At 35.3% G+C, this 14,552-nt stretch overlaps 1 protein-coding gene across 2 annotated transcripts in view; it reads right to left on the reverse strand.

Moving 5' to 3' along the window:
* The window catches only part of LOC131430134 (calcium/calmodulin-dependent protein kinase kinase 1), a 374,604-nt gene that overhangs the window by 339,380 nt on the left and 20,672 nt on the right, over window positions 1-14,552 (reverse strand). The gene's annotated exons all lie outside the window — the stretch shown is intronic.

The following is a 14,552-nucleotide window of genomic DNA, read 5'->3' on the forward strand; positions in this document are numbered from 1 at the left end:
GTCTTTTTTAATCTGTTTTCCTCGTTTAAATTGTCTGTATACAGTTTCTTTTTCAAAATTTTGGAATATGCAAAAAAAACTGAATAAAATTTTAAACTTTTTTTTAAAACTTCCGATTTTTGTATCATCTTGAACTTTTTAGTAATAAATAAATTATTGCTGAGCACGTTGAGAAGCTATTGAGTTTATCTAAAATTTTTTGAGTTTATCTAAAATAAATTAACATTCAACCGTCTCCATTAAAGTTCTATTAGAAGAAAACGCATGGTGTAAGATTATTAATATTTTTTAGAAAGAATCAAATATTGTGGTCGTCCACAAGAATTTTATATTTAGAATGTTTAAGTAAGTTTTAAGGGGGGGGGGCGGATGTTGCGTGATGGGTAAGTCGATGCCTTTCACGCAGCCTACCTGGGTTCGATTCCAGACCCCGCACATAGGTTCGAAAGGTATTCCTGGTCCGAAGAAGTGAATAACCTTAAAGTTAAAACCTATATAATCGAAACAATAAAAACAAAAAAAATTAATGTAAGGAATAAATTTCTAAGGAATTTGAAAAAATATTATACATTCCCGATAATATCTAAAATATCCCAGATTTTTCTCAAATTTTTCGGTGGAGAGATTACTTAAAAAATCAAATAAACTTAAAATTAATTGAACTACTTTAACTCCATCAATATAGAATTAAAGGGGTTTGAATTTTATGAAAATTATCTCCTGTCTGAAGTCTTTCAGATGTCGTATAACAATATGGATTTACTTTGGGGGATATATTTCACAAACTTACCTGGATTTATCCTTTATTGTTCTTTAGCTATAACACTGGAAAGCTACTGTCGTACAGATTCAAAGTCAATATGTGTCATTCAGCTGAAGCGTAAACAACAATACTCGTTTTACTATGAAAATGTAGAATTTTGTGGCAAATAAAGTGTTTTACGAGAAACTTTTCTTCATTATGCTCTATCTGAGCGAACGTGACGGAAACGGTTTGCACGGTTTAAATATGGCAATTTGGATCTAGAAGACGAAGAACGTACCGGAGCGTCACCAAAGTTTGAAGATAAAAAATCGGAGGAATTGCTCGATCAAAACCCGTCACAAACGCAAGAAGGAAAATCACGCGATGTTACTTAGCCATCCAAAATAAAAGCAATAGTAATGTTCCGAAAGGTAGGCAATCGGGTACCATAAGAATTGAAACCAAGGGACGTCGAACGCCATCTCTTCATGTGCAAATAACTGCTCCAGCGGCACAAAGAAAAGTTCGAGATTTTTCGAAAGACACTATTCAAAATTACGTCAAATGCTTCTTTTCATAATTAGTTCAGAACAAACATATAGCGACAAAAATCCAGAACGCATTATTTGTTTCGGTTTGTTTTCAAATTCATGAAAAAAAAATTCATTTTAAAATCATTGTAGAGTACCAATTGGTTTCCTATAAGTTCTTTTTAGGTACCATTTCTGTACAAGTCTCCAAAAGAAAGTCGATCCTTATTTCACCACCATTTCCGTAACTAATTTCTGGAACCGCTTTATTGCCTCTCCATGCTATATTTTCCTTTCTACGCGCCTGTCTGTCTCCGTTGACGTTTACATATGCAATAAGCCAGCAATAAATAAATGGCATTGGTTTATGTTTTCGGTACAACGTAATGATTCCAGTACGGAGCTTGAGGCTTACGTCACATGTCGTCTTAATGACTAACCCGCATATTTATACAACTGAATTATAGGCTGACACAAAACAGTCAGCCAGTGTTAGATCCCTCCGGTGCTAGATATGGCTAAACCCTTTTTATGGTGCACTTTCCATCGCATGAAATGTCAGCCCGGCCACAAATCAATGTCGGCTTCGGGACAGATCTGGCCGTCGGTACATATCGTGAAAAAAATAATATTACAAAAAAAATGTTCGCTTCATTACGCGTCAGACGGCGTTATTGATTACATCTTATGGACAGCGGATTGACGTGCAAAGGTAATTATCTCCAAAACGAACAACCATCACTAAGGTAAATCGAAGCTATATTAGCGGGAGATATCGAAAGTAGAAAAAAATATCTATGCAATTACTGATCTCAATCGCAAAGGATACGTTGTGCAGAATGTCTAAACCCGGTTAATTTTTTTCCCTCATGCCAGTTTGAAAAGTCATTGCGATTGTTTGAAAACCATGGTGTATGTTTCGCTGATAGAAGTTATTATTAGTTGGAAAGAGATTTCAGCACATTTATTCTTTCGCTTTTTCTAACGTATTCCGCTGTTTTTTGACTCGTTAGCTCAAAACAGTCAATGTTGAACTGCTGCTCATGTAGAGTTTGTGATTTACGTCTGCTTAGCGGTTCATGTTGAACTGCTGAGTAGCATAACAGTTCAAAATAACCTACTATGCACTGACGAGTCGAATATGAAAATTAAAAATTTGTGATCTATGCACAAAAATATGCTTATTTATTTATTCATCAAACAAATACATTATTTCTACGATTTGGTTTCAAATTTTCTTTTATCTGTTTCCTGGACATAGTTAGATCGATTTGTTAGCAGTTTTCGTTGTAAAAGCGCATCTTTTGATTAACAGGATTATTTCCGCATAATTTCTCTTATACTTTTTTCCGAGAGTATTTGACGACTTCTTTGCTAGAAGCATAAAAATTTAGTTATGAAAGCAATGATTCAGAGTGTACTCGTTGATAAATAATGTCGTTTATAAAATAAAGCATTGTGGCTTTGCGGAATTCTTCGAGTGTTTGTAAGTATAAGCGCAGAAATTGTTTTTGGACAGATTCGATACGTTCTTCGTATACGGAGGTAAATGGTTTCCATACTATGCTGCAGTACAATAAGCCTCAAACCGGAATGAAAAGCAAAACTTCACTACGTAAACCCGAGTCCGAAAACTTTACACGAAATTGCTCACCAAATCGTGCTGCATCGTGATGGATGAGGACTCAAACGTCAAGGTCGACTTCCATCAATTTTCTGGGTAAGTAAGGCTTATTCGCCACAAATCTGGGCACTCCTAAATACGGGGCTACCACGTTTGGTACAAAGTCGTTCGGCATAATACCGTTTGGCATAACGCCGTTTGGTATAATGGTCATTTGACATAATGGTCATTTGGCATAATGGTCATTTAGCATAACAGTCATTTGGCATAAAAGATCAACATGCTCTTAATAGAATTTGTTTTAATTTAGTGTGATTTTTAAACGTTTAATGCGGCTATGCGCCATCGTTTTTAAGAGGCGGGTAGGGTCTAACACTTTTGAAAAATCATTTATTATTTTCTTTATATTTTCTTATTGTAAAACATTTCAAGAATTTTCTGTGAAATTTCCAAGCCTAGGAACCAACTCTAGAAGTTATGGCCCTTTATATATGGATATCTCATCCTACGAAGTAGTAAGAGCTCAGCGCACAGGCTTAAGATTTTTTACTTCAATTGACTTTAAAACTTGACAAAACATTCTTGAAGTGTTTGATTATAAGAAATTAGAAAAGGAAAAATATGATTTTTTTGTAAATGTTAGACCCTACGGGCTCTCTAGAGTAATTAATTGCTTCCATTGATTTTATAGACAAAAAAACGTGTTTTTCTCGAAAGCAGGTTTTGAAAGTCCGTGTCCATCGTCATTCAAAAACTACTGCACCAATAGTTTTCAAATTTTGCACACACTTTCTACATATAAAAAACCAGACCCCAACATTTTCCTTTTCGTTGTCTGTTACTTTGGGGAGGTTTAACAGCTACAAAATGGCGGATTTTTTCGTGAAAAATCGTAGTTCTCACTTTGAGCAACCACCAAAAATTAGAAAAATCTTTAAAAAATCAACCGGAAACGTTGGGGTCTAGAAAAACTTCTACTCTAACTATGCTGCGTTCATTTGTTCACTTCTGATTAGTCTGCTCTGAGATACAGTGGACACCGCAAATCATGATTTTTAAGAAGTGTCCTTAAAATACCTCTTCACCGGCTTATTTCTTAATATTTTTCCACGAAAAAATTACAAAATGTTGTTCGAATGACAGTTCGGCTGAAAAGTTCGTATCGTTTAATAGAAACACACATTTTTTTGCCAAAATTCAGCATGGTTTTCATCGACTTGTGACACGGTGCATTGTCTTGATGAAACAAAACTTTTTTCTATTTCAAATGAGGCCGTTTTTTTTTTAATTTCGTCCTTCAAACGCTCTAATAACGCTATATAATAGTCACTGTTAATGGTTTTTCCCTTTTCAAGGTAGTCGATGAAAATTATACCATGCGAATCCCAAAATACAGACGCCATAACCTTACCGGCCGATTGTTGAGTCTTTCCACGCTTTGGGTTCGGTTCATCGCGTGCAGTCCACTCAGCTGACTGTCGATTGGACTCCGGAGTGAAGTGATGGAGCCATGTTTCGTCCATTGTTATATATCGACGAATTTCGATATAACAGTTTTATTTCGATATAACAGCTCCAAACACTGCTCAGAATCATCAATTCGTTGTTGTTTTTGATCGATTGTGAGCTCATGTGGCACCCATTTTCTCACATCCAAATATTCGTGAATAATATGTCCAACACGTTCCTTTGATATCTTTAGGGTGTCAGCTATCTCGATCAACTTCACTTTACGGTCATTGAAAATCATTTTGTGGATTTTTTTCACGTTTTCATCGGTAACAGCCTCTTTTGGACGTCCACTGCGTTCATCGTCTTCGGTGCTCATATGACCAGTACGAAATTTTGCAAACCACTTACGAATTGTTGCTTCGCCCGGTGCAGAGTCTGGAAAACACTCATCAAGCCATTTTTTGGTATCGGCGGCACTTTTTTTCATCAAAAAGTAGTGTTTCATCAACACACGAAATTCCTTTTTTTTCATTTTTTTCACAATAACAAAAGTAGCTTCATTCAAAATGCAATATCTCACAAACTAATAATCAGACAGTTGTTAAATTTATACACGTATCTTTTGAAGGTTGGTACTAACTGAAAATGGTATGGATTTAATTCTAGTGGCGCCCTCTCATAGAAACGATACGAACTTTTCAGCCGATCTGTTATTATCATTCAATACATTCGAATTTATTTTGTTGAACGATAACTCTGAAAAAAAAATCGTAAAAATGATGATTTTTTTCATCGTTTTGCCCCTGGATGATGGAGTGGATTGCCAACCTGAGTCAAGTGCTGGAAGCTTTGTGTTTCTTTCTGAAGGTCTAAAATGAGTAAAACGCACCCCTCTAACAAACAACTCATCAGGCGGACTTAAGCTGGTATAGCGAAATTCGTTTTTATATGGCGGGATATTCTTGCTGGAAGGTGCCGGGTCCTCAAAACCCATTTTGGCCTATTTAACAGCAGTTATATAAAAGCTATCTGATAATCAAATTCGGATCTACTGTAAGTCTACCCGCATACACTGGTAATGCCTTGAACTGATGGTGGCTTCACACATACATACGCATACAACAAGCCTTATATTTTGTTACCAAGTCTAAAAGCTCGGTGCTCCAAAGGGAGTTCGAAAGAAGAAACTATCGAATTACGCAAAGAAGTTCTTGATATGGTAGTCGATTTGAAGAAGGGGTGAAAAATAAACTTCCTTCTTCACTACCGGAACAATCAACGTAGCGATTTAGACGACATAGTGCTTTAAGAAGCGTCTCTTGCCAATCACCAGGAAGCACAAACAATCAACTCAGTTTTTGCCTCCTGACGTTACCATCGAAACGTGTTGGAGGTGGTAATGAGCCGACGAAGTCAATTTTCCAAATTATATGAACCTACCAATTTGACCGGCCTTTCACCCAATTGAAAAATTCTGGGCAATTTTATTGAATCAGAGCTAAAGTTGAAGAAAATTTAGGAGAAAACAACCAAAATACTGCGAAAAACGAGCCATTTTTAAAAAGGTGATTTTCTAAGTGGTATAGGCTTTGATTTTCAAAAAACAACTGCAAAAAACTGAGAAAATGGATGAAATCGATAGAACGATCAATGTAATTTAATGTTTGAAGATAATTTCATGCAAAAATTGGCCGCGGCTCCGCTTTAGATGGTCCAATTTTGGCACACTCTCTCCACCATATCGAATAATGCCACAGACCCATAATCCCCACCAAACAGTGATATTTTTGGGATGCATTGGTAGCTCTAGCAATGCTTCTGATTGGTCTTCACTCCAGATGTGGCAATTTTACTTGATGGCGTACGTGTTATATTATGGACCAAACAACCCATACACAACCTGACAGAAATGAGCCTGTTTCATATGTTTTCCACTGAATTCAGGACGGCGCTAGTGTACCTAACAGAATCACGAAACGAAAATACTACTTTTAAACCTTCTATTGATGAAAAGAGAAAAATTATACTTATACTAAACCATAGTAACTAAGCATCATAATTATTTTATAAATGTCAAGAAAGGCTAGCAAAGTTTATTTTACTTATTTGAATATAAAAATTTTAACCGCAGATTGTCGAAAAACAGATACGTTATTTCCAAATGTTATTCTATTTACGACGCCATTGTGGAACCAGAGAACCAAAACTTTTACTTATATTTTCGATGTATGGGAGCTGTCAAGTTGTCCACGGGTTGGGACCAAACGACGATTAATGAATGAATTAGAGACCAAACTGAACAAGTTTGACAATGACACAAGTGATCTATAAAAAATAGTGTTGCCAAAAAGATACCAGTAAAAAATAGACATAATAGACATGAAAGAAAAATATTATTTTTTAATGTGTATCACCAGATAGATTTACAAAAAATGTGTAAAAATGACTTTTATAATATCAAAATGAATTTTGACTACCTAAAAACTCTGATCATATAAACATTTCCAGAAATTATCAACAGAAAATGTGGTAAAAATAGGATCCGCTTGCTTCGATTTGAATTAAATTTTACATACGTTTTCGGTATGACAAGTTTTCTCGTTTGCGCGAATGGAGAGACCGACTTAACTCAACACTGCTTTTTAAAAAGTTTTTTGTTAATACGACGCAAATCATTCTAGAAGGAAGGTCGCTATAAGCAAATGTAATACTTTTGATCAGTAGAATCATAATCTAGTATTAAAACGACTATCCTTCATCACAAACTTTAAATTTTACAAATACATAAAAATTGATGTAGCTGAAATTGCTCCGAAGCTACAATGAAATTGTATCGCTTGTCAACCAATTAATTAGTAGAAAAAGCGCCCAATACGACAACACAACACAACAAGACCGTTTCGTATTTTCCCTTCCTCCAACAACAAATGATCGAATATCTCCATTTCCCTTGATTTTCTCCCCAGTCTGATACAAGCTATCTGAACAAGCTCAATTTAATTGATAGTACCATTCTGTTGATCTTCGCAAAAATCATTTAATTAAAACAGCATTGAACAAAGCAATGTTTGCCATGTAGGCGGTGTGGAAAATCTTTCGGGGAAAATGTAAGCTCGAAATAGGGGAACTTTCAATAAATAACATGACACTTCTTGAGCATTCTATTTCGAAGCCTGTACCGTAGCTGTTTCTGACGTTGAAAAAAAGTAAGATTAAAGCAAAGCAAATATTCATTGCTTGATATGCTTCACGGAATTTCGAAACGGCACACTGTTTTCAATCTTTTGATGTTATTCTCGGAACGAAATCCCAACATAGCAGTAAGATGTAACTTTCCTTGTAACTGACGACATTTTGTTTTGCTGATTTAACCATACATGAACGTGCTGAACGAATACTGAATCGAGAATTGATGTACCCTTGCTGACACGATGTATCAGATGAGCCAAGCTACGAAAATTTACATCAAGTACATCACATTGTCTTGCTTGTGGATACTAATAATGAAAAAATCAACCAAATCCAACAATAATCGACACTGAGAAAAGTATTGAAATCTATTCTAATTCCGTCGTATCTTTAGAACGGTAGCAATTAAGCAAAATCTCGATTTGCCTTTCTTTTACTCGAAACTTTGTATACTTCCAACAAATTGGTTGAAAATTTATTAGAAATAACAAAATAGTTTTTAAACATTTAGGGGTTTTGATGGTTTGTACAAAAAGCATATATTTTGTTTCTATTTCTTCGAATTTCGCCTTCGGCTCATCAGTGCTTAAGGCAGTTCAAATGGAACTGCCATCTTGTGCCTAGCAGTTCAATTTAAACCGCTAAGCAAACTCGAAGTTTGGACTATTTATGAAATCCTCAAACAATATTGCACAGGTGCAGTATTATTTCTGGCGTCTCAGGCGTAAACGAATCGCAGGATGTGAACATTTAGAGATTTTGATGGTTTGTGCAAAAAACACATATTTTGTTTCTATTCCTTCGCGTCTGTTTAGCGGTTTAAATTGAACTAGTAGGCGCGAGATGGCAGTTCAGTTTGAACTGCTTTAAGCACTGATGAGCCGAAACAGAAATGCGAAGAAAATTAAAACATTTTTTAATTATTTCCTGAAAACCACCCCTTTTCAAAAGTCTATGACTTTGTTTTCCATCATTTCTTCATCTTGACCTAGAATGAATGACTTTTTCTATTGACAGCTACAAGATATTCTAGAATCAAAAGACTTTTTATACAGAATATACTTTGCCGAAGACGCCAAATCAATCGAACCAACCGTGCTCAAAATATATGTTTTCGAGAATATACAAGTAGATTTTAATTCGATTCTTCTCAAAAGTAAGATTACAGTTAAAATTTTGGACTAGATTTATAATCTCGGATGCATCTCTCGCCTGCAGTTATTTTAACTGGAGAAAAAATATTCTGTAACTGAAGAGAGGTGCCTTTCTCTGTTATGCCGCAAATATTATAAAATCAATTTGATGTAATACAAAATGCGTAGGAGATGCGCAAGGTTTAGTCTGGTCTAGTCTGGTCTTAGCAAAAAAATCCGAGGGGTAATCTCTTAGCTAGTGAAGACATTAAGCTCCCGAATTGTGGGATCTGAAATCTCATCAAATCAGTAGTTTAATTTAATTTGCTAAGTATAGGGGAGAGTGTTTGTTTACCGGCACCGTCTTCTTTTAAGCTTATAACTTCTGACTAAATGCACATTATGCGGATATATATACATCAATGGAAAGCTAAAGTCCCTAGCTAACAACTGAATAAGAAACTAAGTTGATTTAATCGATGGAAAAAACTTTATTATCAATTTTGGCCATTTTATGAAAGGTGTTCAGTTACCGACACCCCAAGAAATTTCGCTAAAAATGGAAAAATGTAAGTAAAAACTGCAATTATTTAAAGAAAAAATAAATTTATTCTTTTTGGAGGCGTTTTGGGCAAAAGTCTTCATTGTCTGATGGTGACTTCGCCTTGGCTCTCTTGGCCAATGATTTGGATGGTGGCACCTTCGGTGTTGATTAGACCGGTCTTCCACTGGCTTCGCGGGATTGAATACGTTGCTGCAGTCGAATTTATTGGCTTCTTATCCACTAAGCAACGTTTAATGGCATTAATCAGTGCATTAAAGTTTCCTTGACTTGGACGATATGTTTGAAGTCGCCATGGCTAACAGAACCAGAGAACCAAAGTTTTTACTTATATGACGGATGTATTGAAGCTGTCAAGTTGTCCACGTGTTGCATACCACCCGAGTCTATAATTTCTGATGAATGGTAGTTTCAAAAGCCTGTGAAAAGTTTTTAGACGAAAAAAGGTTTACATATTAACTAAGAAATTTTATAGTTTACAGACAAATTTGCAGACTTGACATCTTTGCATATCACTGACAATTTTTCGCGATTTGTCGAAAAACTGGGGTGCCGGTAACCGAAATCGGTAGACATTTTGAAAATTAAAAAAAAACTTTAGTTGCTAAAATTTTGATATTAAATCACGAAATAGATCGATTTCAACTCATAAATATTCAATCCACTCACCTTTTCGATTGATGCTTTTCAATTTATGATTCTATAAAAAAAAGTCATAAAAAACTTTGATGTGGATTTTCACGCAATTAGAATTTGTTTTGAGCGCAGTAAAAAGTACAAGCGTCTGTTTGCTTTGGTATTCGGCACAAAAAGAACGTGCTGCTATTACACACACATGACATTTGTCGAAATGACGCTATCTGCTTTCTGTCAAAAAGTACGGTGGGGTGTCGGGAACCGAACATCTTCCCCTACATTGACAGAATTTCCAAAGTTAAGCAAAGTTTACACTACTCATGTAACACTTTGCAATGTAAACTTTGTGTCTGCTTAGCGGTTTAAAAGAAACTGCTAGACACGATATGGCATTTCAATTTGAACTACTTTAAGCACTGATCAGCCAAAGACGAAACGCAAAAATGAAACGAAATAAGTGCTTTTCGCATAAATCTTTGTGATTAAAAACCCTTAAATTTTTATTTACAGAATATTTCCATCCATTCGAGAACCGATGAACAACCGAAATTATAACCTAGTAAGTTGTACTTTATTTCGATAAAGTTACTAAAAAATAATAACCTTAACTTCAACATGCTTTGGAAAGTCATAATATCTTTAAAGTTGATCAGTATCTAACGAAGAAAGCAGATTGGAAAAATGACATGTGAATACAACTATGAAATGAAAACTGCGAAATAGCTACCGCAGAGTTGGGTTTCGAACCCGTAACTCCTATCCGAGGAAATAGTTTTACCAATTCCACCATCTGTATATGAAACACACAAAGAAACGGCCTGATTGAACAGAAGATCCGAGCATGTTTTTATTTTCTATTTTTTTTTAGGAGCAAGGGAAAAGCCCGCTGGAGCTGTTCAGCTGCACTCGGTTGCCACGCAGTATAATTATTGTCATATCTTCGCTTTTCCGTCAAACGTTGATTTGAGATTTATGTTTTGTCTCTTTTTGGTGTCTCTGGGCGCCCTTGCACAGCTGAACATGTTCGGTTCTTCTATTCAATTCGGCTGTTTCTTCATGTGTTTTATCTGAAGGATAGTTTGATTGGCAAAACAAATTTCCCCGGGGTAGAAGAAAGCTACGGATTCGAGTCCCCGCTTTTTCGCAGTTTTCATTTCATAATCTGTTTTCCTCGTTAGATACTGCTCAAATTAAAAAAACTTAGCTCAAAGCGACTCAACGTTCTAATATTACTAAAACAAATCATCATACCTAAATTAAAACAAATCAAAATTAAATCATGTTAAAACCATCTCCTTTAATAAAGCGAATTACTGGAAGTTTTGTAACTCACGAAATGTGGTCATCATTCAATCACATGTTTCTCCTTTTTTTAATTTCAAATTTGAGCTGATGTTAAAAAGAAACCTACTAAAACGACATTAAGAAGAGCTTCGGCGTAACAACACATCATTTTGACAACGTCTTTAAAACAAAGCGAATTCACCATGCCTATAGAGCAGAAGTCATAGTCACACAGTTCGAAAAAATCTTGTAATTTTACATCTTATAAATGTGCATCTTATAAATGGAGCGTCGTATTTCACACAAATTTGTATTGAAGAACATGCAAAATTGTGTGATTTGAAAATTACATGGCTTGATTTCGAACGAAATAAAAAACGAAAGATCGTTAGCAGCACCGTGACTTGAACCGAGAAACATTAGATCACAAGCACAACGGTTACTCGACTGAACCAGCTCATATCTGTTTACTGAATAATTGATATCGTTTCTGACATCTGCTCATCAAATTCGATCCGAAAATAACTACACTGTAAGGGTTTTAAGGAATATCAATGATGTGTATACCTTTTATATAACATCATGTTATTTACGTAACGCACGTATATGCTGTCAGCAAGGGCTGAGTAAAAATATAGCAGTTCGAAACTGCATTGCTATTTGGAAGCTAAAACTATCAACAAGTGTTTGTTTACTGGATCCCAACCGAAATTACTCCTTGGGTCTCTTAGGTCGTCGTTCGCTTTGGAGTCCGCTTTTACTTATTTGACTGGTTTAAAATAAAGGTGAGTTTGACTTATAAGTTAAAAAGATTGTGGAGCCCTTTGAGGCTTTTCTAGAGCAGTGAAACTTAAAAATCAATAAACCGGAAGTCGCCATCATGGATTTTAGAATCACTTCAAACATAGTTTGCAACTGTATGGCCAAATCGTAAAAGTTATCGTCCCATGTTTTTTTTAAAAGGAAAAATGACCCGAATTGTGTGGGGCGAAATGCTTAAAAATTCACTTACAAAAATTGTGTATAAATTATCAATTTAATGAATAATAGCGAACAATGTTCCATCTGGTAAATATTTTGTTAACGAAAATGTTACAAAGCAAAGTCTTGGCATTACATTCCTTTTGTGGAATTTGACCTTTCTGTTTCAACAGACTTCGCCGCCGATTCTTAGGGTACAGAATCATTGCATGGCTAGTACTATGGATCCTACTGACACTAAGAATCCTTCCAGTTCGGGGCTCGAACATACGACAACTGGCTTGTAAAACCAGCGTCCTATGCATTGAACTGCCATCCCGGGACAACTTTCTTTAAATAAGAATAAGAAACATTATGAGGATGCCTTTTGCCCCGATGTTGTCATGAGTTTTGCTCCGTTGTTTTGATGGATGTTCACCCGTTATTTAAGATCATCCTGCCTCTATGTTCAGATAACCGTGACTTTGGGTAATTTAAAGTTCATATTTTTCATGTTTTTCACGATCGGGCGTCTTGCTCCGAATACATTTCAATGGACAATTTTTAAGGATTTTGAAAAATAAGATATTTCATGTATTTTTCGATCCATTCAGCGAGTATTTGTTCGTAACTATGAGAAATAATGGTGACGGAAGGTAGTCATGCATATAACTCACACGTGCTTTTCTCTTTTTTTCCATAAATACGTTTTTTTCTTAAGGCAGTTTACATAAGTTTTTCTTCGCCGTAGCATCACTTTTACAAAAAATTCTTATCCTAATATAATTCTAAAATAGTCACAACGATTTAAATTTATTAAAACATATTCCTCTTATTACTTAAATATCATCTTAGGTAATTCGCCATTAATTATGAAATCTACTCGGAAATATTATTTGAACCAAACGATTAACTTCTATAAATTATAAAATAAGATGTTATTTTCAGACATTTTGTTGATAATTTCATAAAGTATTTCGAGTTTGTTTGTATCATTACATAATTTACACATTGGTTGAACTCATGGTGGCAGCTGGAATCAGAACTAAATCTTAAAAGGGTCCTTTATTAAATTGAAACTCCAATTATCTTTATGAAATGATAAAGAAGTTTCATGTATGGAAGGTCACGACAAGCAAGAATGTCTCGAACTGGGACATTGGAGAGTCTACCTTGGGTACGCAAAGAATTTATTAGTTGAGATCTGACATCACGATACTCCACGCATGTCCAAACGATCCCGATAACCTTCGCCACAAGCACAATGATTAGTCTCGGAGAACCCAATTCAAAGGAGATGTGCGTCTAACGTGTAGTGATTGGACATGAGTCTGTACATCATACGAATGATCCAGTCCCCAGAACCATGCTTTTGTCGATATTTTAGAAATAATTGAGTGCATCAACCGACCCAGATCATCTTTATTCCAAGCAGATTGCCAGCTGGCAAGTGTTCTCTGGCGAGTCGCGCTATAGAATTCGTTGAAAGCAATCGGTCTCTCATAAATTTCTCCCTCAATAGCACCACGTTTGGCTAAACTATCGGCTTTTTCATTGCCTGGAATGGAGCAATGAGCCGTGACCCAGACTATAGTGGGTGTTTCTCTTTAGTTAAGTTAAGTTTCCTTAGGGGGTGCATTTTACCCCATTTACCACTACTCACCAAATCCGTTCCAAAAATACTCATATTGTAAGGATTTTTAAGGAATATCAATAAATCGGAAGTCGCTATTTTGAATTTCCAAAATACCTCAAACATCATTTTCCAGAATCTAACATACTCTTTAAACCCATTTCAAAAATATATTGTAATAATTCCATGGACTATAAATGAGCTGGAAATCTTTTTCATTGTATGCAAAAACATCTTTTTACGAAGTAGGTTCGCAAAAAAAGATTACGTTATTTGGAATCTGGTTCGTAACAAGAGTTACGTAAAAAGAGGTAACGTAAAAAAGTGTTCGTAAACGAAGGTTTGGGTGTATCTTTATCAGGCAAACGATAAAAACAAAAATATATCAATTATTGGGTGTAGCCTGTGGATGCTGTACAAAAATTGAACTTAAACAAAAATTAAACCTAAACAATTGAATATATTCTTCTGTTGATAACTCATAAATTTTCACGTTTACTGCTAAACTATTTGTGTAGAATGCCATCTAAACTGTTCATTTTGCTATTAGTACTAGATAGCTAACAAATAGTTGAATAATAATGAAGAAATATTCTAACGTTAAGTTAACAAAGAGATTCTGTCTTTGGTTTTTAGACCCGATTGAAATGTTAACGTCGTAGGTATGTATTTAATTTTAGAAGTAAAAACGAATATAAAAAAAAAAGAAACTGGCAGTAAATACTACCTTGATCAAAAAGTTCCCGGAATCACCACTGTGTGGCGCTCTGTATCACCCGGTTATTTTTTTTTAGGTTTCCACAT

Source organism: Malaya genurostris, chromosome 2 (assembly GCF_030247185.1).
Source record: "Malaya genurostris strain Urasoe2022 chromosome 2, Malgen_1.1, whole genome shotgun sequence".
Classification (NCBI taxonomy): domain Eukaryota; kingdom Metazoa; phylum Arthropoda; class Insecta; order Diptera; family Culicidae; genus Malaya; species Malaya genurostris.